This window comes from Panthera pardus, unplaced genomic scaffold (genome assembly GCF_024362965.1).
Source record: "Panthera pardus isolate Hobbes unplaced genomic scaffold, ASM2436296v1 HiC_scaffold_13, whole genome shotgun sequence".
In the NCBI taxonomy this organism is placed as follows: domain Eukaryota; kingdom Metazoa; phylum Chordata; class Mammalia; order Carnivora; family Felidae; genus Panthera; species Panthera pardus.
The window spans coordinates 100,287,633-100,304,670 of NW_026526688.1; the positions used below are offsets into that span (position 1 = coordinate 100,287,633).

Sequence of the window (17,038 nt, forward strand, 5' to 3'; positions counted from 1 at the left end):
AGGAAAAGAGATTCAAACATTTATAATTTTAGAGAAAAAGAAGGAAGAGGTGGAGAGAAAGGAAAAAATGCACTAGTTCATGCCTAGCTCCAAGTTTAAAATGCCTCAAGTTTACTTTTTTACAGTATTTTGAAAAATGGTTGACAATTTTTCATTGTCACTTTTTACATGTTTTTGGTTTGTTTGTTTTTCATAAAATAGAACCAGGGGATTTTTATCTTCTCACAATTGTAGTAGTTTCTCTATATTCATCCCAGGAGGAGGCTGTGATACCACTACTTGATGCCAACCAGTATCTATTTCTCCCTCTTCCTTTCTAGTAAAACGGTGATTTTTTTTTCAGGCTGGCAGTGTGCCCAGTTGAAACTAATTACTTACCCAGACTCTCTAGCATGTTGATATGGTCCATGTGTCAGAATTCTGACCAATGACATGAAAGCAGAATACTAGGTGGGAATTTCAGGAAAGCTATTGATTTCTTGATTTAAAAAATACTTATTTGCCTTTGATTTGCTGAATAAATTATTGGCACACATCCTTTGCCCTCCACCCTTGTTACTTATTTCTGCATGGAACATGGGCATGATACTAGAGGCACATCAGCCATTTTGCAACCATGAGAACAAGACTCATAAAGTCCAGAAGACAGAGAAATGGAAAGAGCCTGAGTCCCAAAAGGCATTGTGGCACTACCATATTAGCCTTGTTCTAGGTGAGTAAAAAATAAACCCTAACTATTTAAGCCAAACTCAGTTCTTAACTGATATAGAATTCGAGCTTTTCTTCCAACCATCCCCCAGCCCTCTCCCAAATCCTTGGGGTACATGAAATAGCATCATCAAAGCCAAAATGGTTAACAACTTTTGGGTTACATGAATCAAAGCCAGTAACGAAGATGACAACACTCAGCCTTATATGGAAGGGATTCAAAGCTGAGTGAAGCAGAGATTCACAAAAACAAAGGGACTAGGGGTGCATTGTGGGAGAAGGTGGTGGTGGGTCAGAGACCAACACACAATTGTGTGAGGTACTGCATAAGAGACCGTGGCAGAGTGTCTATAGAGATTGGGCATTAAGAACTATAGCTGGTAGAGAAGCACTGAAAGTAGCTATGAGCACGTCTGTAGGCAAGGGAGTAAATGGATGACTCAGAGGAACTTACATGAATATCAGTAGAGCAGACTGCTTGAGGAATAGCTGAAAAGTAACAGTGGAAGCACTTTCAGTAACATAAGGAATCAGGGAAATGATGGGAACCTCCAGTTATTACAGACTCAGACCTATTCCTAGGCTCTTAATAACATAAGTTTAAGATTCTCATATGATTATGCAAATTGAGTGTTGAGTTAGGAAAATAGGGGGTATGTGTCTCAAAGAAGACTATATTTGACCGATCAAATTAAAGGAATGTGACATGTCATGAACCCTAAAGGAGACTGTTTTATATTAGACTCACAAATGTAACACATAATTACTCTTATTTGCAAAGGAAATGTAGCTTTCTTATTTCACTTTAATTAATCTAATCCTCATCTTGCTGTCTCATGCAGCCTCACTGGCAGTCAACAGTAGGAGATGGGAAGGATAAGAGAGGCTTCCATTTACAAATGAATGATATCTCAAAATCTTCACATTTAAGCAGTTTAATGTTCTTCAATCTCTGGTGTGAGGTTGTGGAGAAGGAAGGGTTCCCATGTGACCAATAGAAGCACAGAATAGAAGGTCTTCAATTTACATGTGCTTTCCTTTCTCTGTCAAGGAATAGCTACACTGATCTGGTAGGTAGATCAATATTCACTGGTGAGCAACTAGTTCTGTCTGGCCATTTGGGTAATCTACTTGATTTTGGTAAGGCAATCTTACCAGTCTGCTGTCTTTGAGTCTGGCCTTAGACCAGCCTACCTACTCACTAAGGAGTCCCTTTAGTCAAAAGCATTAAGAGCACCAAGGGATGAACCTAAAATCTATGTTTGAACTCAGGATTCCAGAAATTCTCATGTGTTCTGATACTTACCTGAGACCAATATATTGTCTTTGAAGACTCAGACATTGACACTGTCAGAACCTAAGACAACATTTGAGTGACTGAAGCACAATATCCATACTTAAGAACAAGTTTAGACCATGTAGAAAACTCGTGAAACGGAGCCAGAAGCCTTGATACAAAGTCTCCAGCTATGGAAATCTTTTTGGAAATCCAAGCAAAGTGAATCAGGTCCAAACAAAAAGGCAGAGGGAGGGCAAATTTGCTCTCTCTACTTGAGTTGAGATAGCCATCTTCTCCTGTATTCAGACATCTGTACTCTGGGTTCTCAGGCTTTGACTCAAACCAGAACTTACAGCATCAGCTGCCACCACTCCCCACTTTCCCCAACCCCCATCCATCTTAGACCTTTGGACTTATACTTACATCACTGGCTTTCTTGGATGGGACTTCTTGGTCTCTATAACCACATAAGCCAATTCCTATAATCTCTCTCTCCTTTATTTTATACATAATATGTAATATATAATATAATATATATAAATATACATACATACAGTAGTTTCACATTTTCTCTTTTCTTATGTGATTATTTTTGCTTAATTATTACAATTACTAAGAGGGTTGTGTTAAAATCTCTAAATATGATTTTAGATTTGTCTTCATCTCCCTTTCTATCTATTAGTTATTACTTCATGTTTGTCAAAACTCTGGTTTTAGGCACATACACATTTAAATTAATTCTCCTGATCTACTCACCCTTGTGATGGATCTTATATAGCCATTCAGCTTTAATATGAATAGTATTTGCATGGCATATAATTTTTCAAGCTCTGTGTGCCTTTTCATTAAAATGTATCTTTTGGAAACAGTATATAGTTGGATCTTGCTGCTTTATACAGATTGACACTCTTTGCCTCTAATTAGAAAACTTAGCTCATTTACATTTAATGCAATTATTGATATTATTAGTTCTAGATTTGCCATTTTGTGACTTTTTTTCCTTTTTTTCTCATATTGTTTGGTTGTTATTATAGCTCATCCATTTCTTTTTGCCTGCCTTCTTTTGAGTTAATCAATTGTTTTTAGTATTCCTTTTTTATTTCTCTATTGGCTTTTCAGTATATCTCTTTCAGTTTTTTCTTTTTTAGTGGTTGCTTTAGGAATTACAATGTCTATCTTCAAGTTATTTCAAACTGTGTAGAGTCAGTAGTGAACTATTACATGTAAAAATATATAGGAAACTTATAACAATGTAATTCAATTATCACCCCATGTTCTTTGTGTTTTTTGGGTATATACATACATACATACATACATACATACATACATATATATAATCTTCAAAATTGATTTAATTTTTGCTTTATATGGTAACAAATCTTTTAAAGCAGTTGTACTCCACCAAGGGCAATTTGCCTCCCAGGAGACATTTCACAATATCTACAGACATTTTTTATTTTCACAACTGTGAAAGAGTACTGTTGACAACCCGTGGATAGAGGCCAAGGATATTGCTAAAAAGTTTATAATGTACAGGACAGTCCCTCAAAACAAAGACATATCCAAAGACATATTGCAAAACATCTAGCATGTGAAGGCAATAAAGTTTAAACATATAGAGCTTACTTCAGTAACTTAGGTTTCCAGCTAATTAAGGACATTTCTTTACTGTATTCAACATTCCTCCAAATACAGCATTTATATTCAAACCTGGAGCGTTAAACTCTCTAATCTTATAGTAGGTACTTATTAGCTGATGATCAATCACTGAGTTTGTTGAATGAATTAATTGTGGTGTGTGGTTCCACACGAGGAATTTAAAGACAATTGGAACGAAACCAGAGTTCTGAAGAGGAGAGTCTCACCCACCATTTGTCTTCTTCTTCCTCTTTCTTCCTGGTGTTGCAAATACATCTAGTAATCATTGTTGGGGTTATTTTCATTTAAAAGGAGAAGAAGAGGACATTTTTAAAAATCTAGCAAATTATGTTTGCATATTAAATAAATCCTAAGAGTTTAAACCTTTTTGAATAAGATTATTATACATTTCTTAAAGTGTAATCTGGTTTCTTTTTTCAAATAATCTCTTTCAGTTTTGTTGGACACTGATAAAATGATAATAGTCAAATTTGTCTAAGAGCACAGGATTTCAAGCTAAACCCAGGTGTGAATCTCTAGATTTATTACTTCCTAAATTTACTACCTATCACTCTTCCAAGCCTCATTTATTATCATTTTTTAAATCTGTAAAATGGAGACAAAACCTATCTCTCAAGGCAGTTGAGAAACACTTTGCACCTAGTCTAGCAAAAAACATTTAGAGTGTCCAAGGCTTTGTTTCATCTTGGGAAACTAGTTTGTTGGCTCACCAGCTTGGCCCTTGTGCCTAGAGAATACATCCCTGGTAAACTGGAGTCAGCTGAGCTATCTATTATGGGCGACAACACTCATGTCTCTGTGGACACTGATCAGCACTACTGAGATAAGGTCCAGATGCACTCTGTCACAGATCACTCATTTCAAGCAAGCCTATGGAAAGCCAGGGAAATGGTGAAGGGTGGCCACTGAACTCTTTCACCATCTTCCCAGGGAAATGCTATGAATTCATTCTTGGAAGAAGCTAAGCTACAACCTGTAGCAAGTCAACTCCTTATCCAGATGTCACAGAGGCCTGCAGCTCACAGACTTTCTGAAGGCCATAGGGGAACAAAGGCTTTAAGTCCAGACAGTAGGCCTTCTCTTTTACAGCCTCAAAGTTGACAGCAGTACTAACGTCACTTTCATACCAGCTTCAAAAATTGACTAGAGGGGCCTTCTTTAGTCCTGGGAGAACCATCAAATCAAAACACACTTGCACACACATGCACACACACACACACACACACACACTTGCACACACACACACACACACACACACACACTGTCTCTCTCTCAAACAAATGGCATATCTTCCACCTCGTACATTGACTGCCACAGCTGCCTTCCCGACAGGGTATTCAATCACACAAATGTCTTCTGTTTGAAGGCTGTTTCCACCTCCAGTCAGGCAGGTTGTTTTCAGCACATCTGACAAAATAGGCCAGATCTGCACAGCAATGTTTGAGAGGAAGTGCAACAAAAGACATCCAGCTGTGCTGAATTAAAAGGTCTTCATTCATCACCTTCCATCAGTCCAAAAGCAAAAGGAGGCTGACGTTATTTGTAAGAAATTTAAGGGTGTTATTATTCACCTGTAATTAAAAAGAATGGTTTGATTTGGCTTACAGCCTGGAGGAGAATGAATACTTGTATTTTGCCAGGTTATGAATTTTTCCAAGTACTGAATAGGCTCTGAGAATGAGGCAATGAGATGGAGAAACTTCTTAAGGTAGAATTTTCCTGTATTCACTTGTCACTTGCTTTTTTTTTTTTTCAATCCAGCATTTCTTTACCTTTGCTCTTCTGCTTTGGAGAAGTGTTCCCAGAGGATAGAAATCCAGGGGATTTTGAGTCCATCAACATTAGGAAGTTCATGTAGAAGGTTTTAGATATCCCAAAGAGATGGTATGTGTGGAAACTTACTACAGAGGCCCAAAGTTGCATTTTTCGGATACCCTACATATATAGAGAAATAAGGCTTTCTATGGTGTACAGTAAACAAATATACATGGTAAGAAAACTAGAGATGGTTTTAAAATATTAAAATATTTTATGCATCCAGAGGCACATGTATTTCTCAAGCATGTTAGCGTGGTCTGACAGGCCTATGTTTTGGGGGTGAGGGGAGGGGGGAGGTTCCCAATTACATGCTGGGAAAGTTAAACATTTTCAGTAACAATTATAAGTTTTTGTACTTTCAGAGAATTCATATGGTTTTATTCTGATATCACTAAGTCTAAAAACAAAATTTTCTTTAGGACTGCCAAAATTGTTGTTGGAGGTTAATAGAGAGTAGGTGGCCCGAAGGCAGGTCTTGGCCAGCATGAGCAGCACATGAGGACAGCATTGGGCCAGGACCTGGGAGCCCAGCAGTTTGGGGCTTCACTATATCCCACCATGCTGAGCAGTGCAGGAAAGGAAAGGATAGGGCAGCTGAAATTTAAGCTGCTTGGATGCCCTATATAATATTTGGTATTTTGAAAACACTTTACACTTGCCAGTAAGTAAATCCAGATGGAATTCAAATAAGTTTAGCCAATATTATTATCCTGGCTTGCTGATGTGGAGAGTCAGGTCTGATTGATTTGCCCAAGGACTTTCAATTCCTACAGAGCCACCATACAACTTTTTACCGCTTCCTGTATATCCAGTGGGCCAAAGAGGGTCCTGGAAGAAAACAGAGACTTTCATATTTCCTGTTCTTGGCTCAACCCAGCAGGTCACAAAAGCTTCTGAACAAAGGAAAAATGTCCATCCTTATAACTTGGCTGGCTCCTCTTTCAGTACTTTCTTACAAAGCAACCATGGTCAGTTTTTTCAGACCTACTGCCTAATTTCTGTTAGGCCATTTTTATTAGGCTCAGGATATTCTCCTGAATAGTTATGGAAAACAACTTTCCCCAGCTTACTCATAAGAAAGAAAGCTATCTGGGATCCGGATAGCTGGAACCCAGAACAGAACATACACAATTTTAAGTTTGCATTGATGTATTTTCATTTCTAAGCAAAACCTAAATTATTGTTAAAAATCTCTCCTTTTTCTAGGATGGACATTACACGTTTATTCACTGGGTAAGTTTCCCAACTTTTACTGATGAAAAAAATCACCTCATTTGGGCGGTTAAATACACACACACACACACACACACACACACACACCAAACAAACAAACAAACAAACAACAACAGAACAGACTCCCCAGCCCCACTCAGACTTGCTAAGTGAGAAACTCTCCGGAAGCTGCATGGGAAATTATAATATCAAAGACTCTGGGATCTCATGTAGTCTCAATTCAAATCTCACCTCTGCTACTTAGTAGCTGTGTGACCTTGGACAAGAGGCCTATCCTCTCTGCACCTCTCATCTCTTCATAATGAAATGTAAAATGTGAACCTGCCCTTTGAGAAACCTCCCATTAAAAGGCAGTTTAGTAAAAAAACTGGTTCAGCAGAGAAATCTAAGAGGAGCCAAAGATAGTCTTTAGATCGGTCTATTTCCAAAAAACTGGGTGATGTTAAAAAAATTTACCTACCTTTTATTTAGATTCATCCAAGCTCTAAAACTGTGAGAATGAAACTATGATTTTGAAAACAAGGAGACATTCTCAGACTGCATTTAGATACCTGAAAGGAAGTGGCCATCCACTCTAATCACACCAAAATCTGAGTAGTTTAGGAAGAAAAAATTATAAATAAGCCACTCTAGCATTCTATGTTATTCAAGCTTCAAATATGCTCAGTGTTAAATACAAACTTATTAACCTACCAACAGCGGGACTTTATGAGATGTTTTAAGTAGCTCATTCCTAAATAGCTTACCAAATTACCTAAAAGACTTTTGTTTTGTACAAAAAGAATATGCTACTCCAATGAATGACAAAATTGTCTTAATTTGAAAACCCTTCTCATAAAGGACATGCTCAAGAAGACACAGGCAGGATCTTGATCTTGACTAATCAGTGGAAACATTGGGGAAATGTATCAAAATGAATAATAGAGCCAGGGTACATAAATAATGAGTACATTTCTTAACTACTTCGCTAAAACTGGTTGCTGACAAGCCAGATGGCACAAGTCATTAGTGCCTTTTGGCTTTGGTGTCTCTGCTAACTAACTCAGGAATGGGAACTCAGGACTGGAACAGCACCTCTATTGTTAGGGCCCCTCAAAGCGGAATACACTAAAAGGCCCTCCTGTAGCTGAGGAACAATGACTTAAAATTCTTTTGTTATTCTGCAATGCCTCAAAATTCGTTAAGTCTTGTCCTCTATCACCCTAAGGCACTTTGGGGACTTAATTAAGCTATTGTTTGCAGACATGGGATAAATTCAGTCACATCACAAAAGAAACAAATTCGGTTCCAAATGTTATACATACTTCCCTCTCAACTGTAAAGCAAGATTCGAGACCTATCTGAAAACAGTAACATAATTGTGGGTTTCTTTCTAAATGAAAGGGCCAGAATAATGTATTAAAAACAAAAACAGGAAAGCATAAACTATTAATTTTATTATGGAACTTGTTTACTAAACTCTGATGGTCTTTTTAAGTGTAAATATAATTGGTGCTTTCACATATTTGTTTACAAAATATCAGTCACTTTAGGTGGAATAAAGTGAAATGCTAAAGATAAATCAGGACATTGCTGCTCAGATCATTATGAAGGCTCTGCCGTTATACTAAGCCCTGATCCCCTGGGTGTCCTTCACTGGCGGTCAGTGAAGATTGCGCTGCTAGAAAAAAACTCCAAAAAAACCTCTAAAATGGATCAAATCACTAAATGATTATAAAGTTTTTGTTCCTTTTATTGAGTTAGTAATAAAATCTATCACTTATTTGAGAGAGGTCATTATTTGTGTCTTGAAAAATTCCATGCCATGGTTAGAGCTTATGTAATGAACAAATCCGGAGCAATGTGGGACTTTGTAATATGAAGTGATTCTTGGGTCAGTACAGGTCTCATGAATCCCAGACTATTCTTTTCCTGTTCTCTCTCTTGGCTCCAAAGGCAGGTCAAAGCAATAGCAAATAGTGCCTCCTACCCAGAGCTGGCACTACAAGTGTCCTGCAAAGTTAATTGGAAAACATAGCCAACACAGCCAATGGTGGCTAAGCTCCTGATAGTCTGTGAATGAAGACCATTTTTGTATCCTATGCCTGCTCATAGGTAGTCACATATAGAACACCTGACACCAAGTTGATATTTTGACTAAGGGCTACATTGTTCTTGCAGTTTTCTTGAGCTATCCCAGTCCTCTTGGCCGATGTTATCTGAACTGAAGCTCTTAAGACACATCTATGTTTGCATAGTCCTCTGCCTTTACTGAGGCCTACTCCTTTGCTTAAGGCCCACCACCTCTATGGAAATCTATGGAAATTAATACTTGCCAAAGGAAATGTTCCTTACTATAAGCTGCAGTGGTCTTTAATGGTGATATTTTCATAGGCCTAAGCCTGAATCCTAACTCCACGTGGAAACCCAGCCACACTCCACAACATAGGCCATAGCACAGTATTCACATTGAAGGTACACTGAGTGTCCTAGTAAAATGCAAGGCTCAAAGTCCTGACTCTACCCCAGGTCTCTCCATATGTATTTTTATCTACAAATTATATGCCTTGTCTTCTGTTTCACAAGCTTCCTAAGGAGTCTTGCCAAGGAATATGCTAAGATGAGGGTAAAAGTGGCATAATACAAAGCAGCCTTCTCATCTCTCTAGGGTTTGTATCCATTGTGAAATAAAACAAAAGTGTCAGCAGATGAAGACCCAGAATCTCATATTATGAATGGTAAGTTGGAAGATATTACTTGATGGTGTAGAGCTAGCTTTCAGTTTGGCTGCTTTGGTCTTGGAAAACTTACCCAAAGGAAATTTTGAATTTGAATAGCAAACACACTTTCCCAGGTCATTTTGTTTCTCTGGACCTGATAGAGAAAGGAGAAGCAAGAAACTACCTCTGCCACCATTTGCAGCCCCATCTGACTGAGAAGCAGTGTTCAAAGGCCAGTGCCCAACATACAGGTAATCCCTTTGACCACCCTGGGAAGAAAAATGGCAGGCTGGGGGACTAGAGAGCTAGGAGTGTTATACAAATGGATATCACTCCATATGGATAGAACATTAGGCATCAACATAAAGTATTTCTTTTATTTATTTATTTATTTATTTATTTATTTATTTATTTATTCATTCATTTAGAGACAGAGAGAACTCAAACAGATTTATTTATTTTGAGAGAGAGAGAGAGAGCACAAACAGGGGAGGGATAGAGAGAGAGGGAGGCATTGAATCCTAAGCAGGCTCCAGGTTGTCAGTGTAGAGCCCGACTACAACTGTAAGATCATGACTTGAGGTGAAATCAAGAGTTAGGCACTTAACCAACTGAGCCACCCAGGTGCACCAAAGAGTGAAGTATTTCTGCCCAAATACTCAAAGACCCATTAGAAAAAGTGTTTCTTTCCTTCTGATAATCAGAGAATCAATTCTGTAATCTATTTTAATTTTACATTTTGCAGAGCTTCTAAGAAGCTTAAAGCTGAGTGTATTTGCTCAATTATAATAGTTTCTCTGCTGTATTTATTTGTATTTAAATGCAAATAATGCATTAAATAAATTCAGAATCCTTCCTTTATTTTACAAAATGTAAGCCTTCCACCTTTCAAGGAATTATAAGACTGTTCTACTCTTAGTTACCAATCAAATGTGATTTACCACGATGGCACATTACAAGACAACCCTTCAGGACCATGAGTGCTTTGCCAATACAAACATAGTTCATTGATTTTACAAAAAATATTGTAGACAAGTCCTAAAAGTAAACAGGTGCATACATTTTTTTGAAATTCAGACCTTATGTTTCATTAAGGGGGGCTACAGACGAAGGGAAAGTCAGGATAATCAATAATTACAAAGTAAAAGTGAAATCAGTTTCAGAAGTGTTTTCTGACATGAAATATAAACAAAGTTTTTTTGGAGAGGATGGGAAAAAAAGATTAATTAAAGGTAGAAATCTCTTTCATCATAGGTCAGTTTTTTTACACACCATTAAGCTCATTCTTTTTCAAGAATGGTTCAAAATTATTTGACTAAAATCAGTAATAAAAATGGAATGAAAAGGAAATAGTCTTGAAATAAGTATATTTTATTTAAGTCCTTTGTATTGATCAAATGTCAGCGTGGATAGCAATATTTAGTCTTTATAAAGCTCTTCACAGCTTGATCCACTGACACCACAGTTTTCTTAATTTCCTGACCAACAGCATTGTATGGCCAACAGCTGGTGCCTTTAACCCAGCAGATGCTTTTGTGTCTCAGTTGTATTCATCATACAGGCAGCGTCCAGGATTGTGTTTTCCTTCACACCCTTCTCCCACATGCAGAAACTTCCTTCAGAAGACAAAGGGAGTGTGCATAAAAACACACCACAGGGTGTGGATGAGTTTAATAAACACAGTCTCCCGTGTATAAAGAGCCTAACTCTTTCCTAGTACAGTAGGATTACACAACAGCCACTGAAGTAATTTGAAATGGCTCCTATAAGACCAAAATCCACAGCCAAAGGAATCACATAATCATAGAATATTGAACTTGGATGGAATCAGTACAGTGTATCAAAGCCGAGTAATATATGGGTGCTTTTAAAGGAAAAAGTTATTTAAGCTCACACTCCCCCCCCATGTTTATTTAAACCATTTTTGTTATAAAATTACTTAAATATGTAGAACCAGAAATCAAAGTATAAACTTATCATATATCTAGCTTCTTCAACTCCCAATTGGGACAGATACCACTAAGTTTAAGTGTCAATGTAGGTAAGTGTCATATACTATAAGTTGTAATGAACTTTCAAGGTGAAAATCATGCCAGAGTGTCAGCATGTTTTCATGTGGTTCCATCTCCACCATTTACTGACTGTGTCACTTGAAACAGGTTACTTAGCCAATCTGTGCCTCATCTATAATAGTAGAATCAACCATATAGGTTATAAAATTAAGTAAAATAATAAAAATGTAACAGGGCATACCATAAAGTTAGTGTTCAGTAAATGATCATGATCATTTGTTTTCAAAACCATATAGTCACCAAAATTCAAAGCTTATTTAACTTAATGATATGATTTTTTAATGAATATATATATACATATATATATACGTATATATATATATGTATATATATATAGTGAGAGTAAGTTCACAGACCATTTTTTGAACAGAATGATATTAAGAACTTCAAGAATGTGTTCTCTAGTTCAGAATAACCAGACTTCATAAATAATTAACTCTGCCAGTTTGCAATTTTAAAACCAAATTTAATAAGGTGACACTCTGAAGTTATTCTGTCACCGCAAGATAAGGTATTATCACGTTATTGAAATCTGCATTAAATGCATTGTTTAACCATTTCTCTAATGAAGAAGTAGATTATACACTACTGGTACTACCTTTAGGACCAAGGAAAATAAAAAATCTCTGATAGATTTTTCAATTAGAGTTTGGTAACCTGAAACTATCAGCCATATCAATATCCGAGACCTTGCAAAATCACAAAGAAGAAGTTTAGAGGAGCCCAGGTGGCTAAGTCAGTTGAATGTCTGGCTTCGGCTCAGGTCATGATCTAGGGGGTCAGAGTTCGAGCCCTGCATCAGGCTCTGTGCTGACAGCTTGGACCCTGGAGCCTGCTTCGGATCTGTGTCTCCCTCTCTCTCTGCCCCTCCCCAGGTCGTTCTCTCTCTCTCTCTCTCTCTCAAAAATAAATAAAAACATTAAAGAAAACTTTTTTTAATTAAAAATAAAAAGAAGTTAAGAAGTTTGGTTCCTTTCCAAAGTTCTTTGTTCTCTATGAAAGTGTGAAAAATCTTCACATCACAAAAAGAAATAGCAATTTGATCGGTGTGTCCCAAAATAATCAGGTTGGCTTTCATGGTGGTGAAGAAAACATTCTCAATTATCACAAAAGTGGTAACTGCACGGTTTTAATTATACTTATTTCTGTGTCTAATATTTTCCCTTGTTAAAATTTATTATGTATGAAAATAAACATACATGTCAGATAGACATCACAACTAACATTATCTCAGATCTGTAAAGAATATATTTCAGAGGACAGAATTTTCTCTATTATTTGTGTGGGACCTTAAAACCAATTTGAAAGCTAATATGAACCCAGTACTTTTTCCTGCATTCAGATACATAAAGCATTCCTTACATTTTTAGAAGTTTCCATCATGTCAAGTAGTTGTATTACAGTGTTCAGATTTATAAATAGATGTTTTAAATTAATAACGATATGCATATAGGAGTCTCACATCAAAGGTTTTCAATAAAATCTTTCCCTAGCTACTTAGACATATATATGATTTAAATTTTGAAAGCATTTTTCATATTTTCAATCACTGACACGTGCAACTGATTTTTTTAAAATCCTTTCTAAGCACCAACTAAGAATACAAAACAAAGAAAATATAAACCCAAAAACCTCTATGCGGGGATGGGGGGGGGGATATTGTAATATGTAAAAGATGAATTAGGAGGCAAACCTTTGAAAGAAAAAACTTTTTAGGCTAGTGGAATTGATGTGTATAGAATGGGCTGTTAACTAGATGCATTTAGTTGCAGTTGAACTACTCAAACAGGAATGAGAGGAGATAGAACTTATACTTTAGGAATCTTCATATAGTATCCATCTCTTTAAACATATCAGTATTTTTCATTTCATAGACTTCTTTCTCTTTCACATACAGTACCAGTTAGAATTTACTGTGTAACAAACCACCCCACAACTTTGTCAGTTTAGGCAACAACATTTATTTAGCTTGAATATCAGTTGGTCAGCAGTTGGAGCTGTGTTCAGCCTGATGGCCTTTGGGTGTGGCCCAGGCTGACAGCTGTTAGCTCAGCTTCTTCAAGGACCTTGGCTGGAACAGCCTGGAGTCTCTTGATGCATGGTTTCTTATCCTCTAGCAGGCCAGACTGTGCACAGGGTACAGTTTTAAGCTCAGTGCGAGAGATCCCTAATATGCAAATGCTTTTTAAGACTCTATTTGCTGCTGTTCCATTGACCAAGGCTGGGCACAAGGCCAGTTTACATTCAATAGAGTGAAGAAAGGCTTCACTTTTTAGTGAGAAGACCTGAACATATTTGTCACTATTTTGCTATTTATCATATCCATAATATTTCTTAACTCATGTCCTTTCAATTTAGTGCCTAAATATCTCTGAAATTCATCCATTTCTCTCTTAAGCAACATTCCTTAAGGTCAGCTACCATTATCTTTTATTGGACTACTGCAGCAGCTTTCTAAGTGACTCCCTTCAACTATGCTTACTGACTTCCAAGAAGGCAGCCAAGCAATCTTTTTTAAAACCTAGAAAGTATTTGAATAAGAATATCCAATTAGCCAGTGAAAGTCTTTTCATTGCATCAACTTAAAACTCAAGTCTTCACCAGGCCTATTAGGTTCTCCATGGTATAGTTCACACACCTTCAGTCTGTGTGGCCTCCCATGAGAGTGAATAAAAACATGTACAATGACAGGAGGGTGCCTGACCTGGCCATATCTGAAAGCTTCTATCAATAAAGGAAGTTTGGACTGGGTTTGAGTAAGAAGTGACTAGAATGAGTTGGGAAAAGGGGATGAATATTAATATCAGTTGCAATTTCACATTAAAAAAAATTTTTTTTCAGTGTTTGTTTATTTTAGAGACAGAGAGAGAGAGACAGAGACAGAGTGAGAGCCAGGGGAGGGGCAAAAAGAGAGGGAGACACACAATCTGAAGCAGGCTTCAGGCTCTGAGCTGTCAGCACAGAGCCCAATGTGAGGCTCAAACTCATGAACTGTGAGATCATGACCCAAGCTGAAGTTGGACACTTAACCAACTGAGCCACCCAGGTGCCCCTCACATTTATTTGTATGATTTGTTAATTGTTAAAAGCTGAGATGACATCTGTTTTTCTCACCACTAAGTCCTTGGTGCCTATCAAAATGACTGGTTTAGAAATGTTAAGACAAGATTAACTTTCAGATACCTAAACAGAGACTAAATTTTGGACTTATTATGAAATCACAATATTTCACAATGACACTTTACCAATGTTTGAAGCCATTATTTTTAGGGTCTATGACATATGTTTCTGGGCTTTATATCAGGAATAAGGAAATTTGGGTTCTAGGATTAGTTCAGCCATTACCCATCTGTTAAATATTCTTGGTCTCAGTTCCTCATTGGTAAGGTGAGAAAGAATGTGTACATAGTATCTATCTTTCCAATTCTTTAATTATGTGATGCTATGATTCTGAGACTTGAAATAAGCAGAAAATTTTAACATAAAGATAACCTCCTTTCAGAAGTGAATGTATTATACATTTATTTATCTGAATTTGCTTTGGACTTATGATGTGTCTTCAATTTAAGTAGCCAGAGGATCTAATTATATATAAAAATCCAATTGCTCAAAATGTTAAACGTAGAGACTTTTGAAAAACCCAGAGAAAATAAAAAAATAAAACACAGAAGAATAAACATATAATATGTAAACAATAGAATGAAATTAAATAGCAATAGCAATCTCCTCATCGCAGCTAATAGAGTAACTGTCCTAAATTTGTGGACTACTTAGATGCCTCACATTGAGAAACATGCTGAATTTCCAAAAATTTTAACACATGGGACCTGCTTATGAAGCATCTGGAAAATCCCAAAATCAAAACATGCACTTCAGCAGGACAATTTCAAAAGAGTATAACCCAGAGGCTATGTCCCCCAAGCTGAGTGTGGCAGGAAATAGTTGGGCCCCCACATGTCAGGACAAAATTTCTGCAGCACTTCTCAATAGGACATTTAAAAAGAGAAAAGCAAATAGGCAACACAGCAGTAGGTATTTTTTAATATATTTCAGATTTTACTCAAACAAAAACAACATATGGGATTCTGAAGTAATTCACAATTCATTATAATGAATCAAATAAGAGATTTTGAACCTCTTGAACCCAAAGTAATAGATTTTATTCTCATGATTTTGTGAGGCTTCTGAGGTAAATCCTAGTTTATTGAGAAATGTATCTGACCTAGGACATCAGAAAAACAGAGTCTAAATTCAGCTATGTGATGTGACCTTAATCTCTCAATCTGCAATGTATATGAAAATAGGGCAAAAGAATGGCCTCTGGAGGTTGACTGCTGGTTTTTAATCCCAGCTCCTCCTCAGGAAAAAAAATATATTAAATAACTTGGCATTTGATAAATGAAGTGTCATGTATTTTGTAGGGTAGCCACTAAGAATAGAAAGTTACAAATTCCAACTAAAGGGTGGGAAAAAATGCAGTAACAGAAATAACACAATTATAAATAAAGCAGGGAAAAGATTAATAAACAATATACAACAAGTTGTACAAATAGCAAAAAGGTGGCAAAAGTTAACCCAAAATATATCAGTAATTATATTAAGTATAAATGAGCCATATGTTATAATTAAAAGGCAAAGATAAACTAGATTAAAATACAAAAGCAAATACTTTTTATAAAAAGTACATATAAAAACAGAAATACAGAGGATAAAAATTTTAAAGTTTGTGGGGCACCTGAGTGGCTCAGTCAGTTAAGCATCCAATTTCGGCTCAGGTCATAATCTCGCAGTGTGTAGGTTCAAGCCACGCATCAGGATCTGTGCTGACAGCTCAGAGCCTGGAGCCTGTTTTGGATTCTATGTCTCCCTCACTCTCTGTGCCTCCCCAACTCACACTCTGTCTCTCTCTGTCTCTCAAAAATAAATAAACATTGAAAAAGAAATTTTTTAATAAAAATAACAATAAAAATAACATACAATTGGCCAACTTCTTGAAAGATTAATCAAGTAAAACAAGAGAAGACACAAAATAATCAGTATCAGTAATATAAAAATGGAACATAATTATTATTGATATATATATTTCCTCTGTCTAGAACACTCTTATCAAAATATTCAAAAGGCCAACCTTCTCACCTCTTTCAAGTCTTTGCTCATATGTCTGCTTTTCAGTTACACTGACCCAAATCAGCCTCTTAAGGTTGGAACACTGCCCACCCAGCAATTCCTCTAACCTGCTCTCTACTTAGTTTTCCCCATAAAATGTATCAGGCTCTAAAAGATTATATGATTTACAATTTATTATGTTGGTTGTCAATCTCTCCTTGCTACTAAATCAACTCAGTAAGAGCTGAGGCCTTTGCTTTCCTATGATGTATCCCATGTACCTAGAATAGTTCCCAGCCCATGGTAGGCACTCAATAAATATTTGCTGAATGAATGAATGTGTGTGAAAGTTCACCTTTTGGGGAAATACATGAGTATAAGAGCTTTGAGCAATTTTTGTTGCCCAAATAATAATTGACCTAACTTCATGATTTATGGAATTGCAGATAATTTTGGAAATATTC

The 17,038-nt window shown here is 36.6% G+C and overlaps 1 long non-coding RNA gene across 1 annotated transcript in view; it reads right to left on the reverse strand.

Annotated features, from left to right (window-relative positions):
* Nucleotides 1-3,321: 3,321 nt before the first annotated feature.
* The window catches only part of LOC128776546 (uncharacterized), a 109,934-nt gene continuing 96,217 nt past the window's right edge, over nt 3,322-17,038 (reverse strand). Inside the window, exon 2 of the long non-coding RNA XR_008421689.1 lies at nt 3,322-6,292. This is a non-coding gene — a long non-coding RNA (uncharacterized LOC128776546). The remainder of the gene's footprint in view (nt 6,293-17,038) is intronic.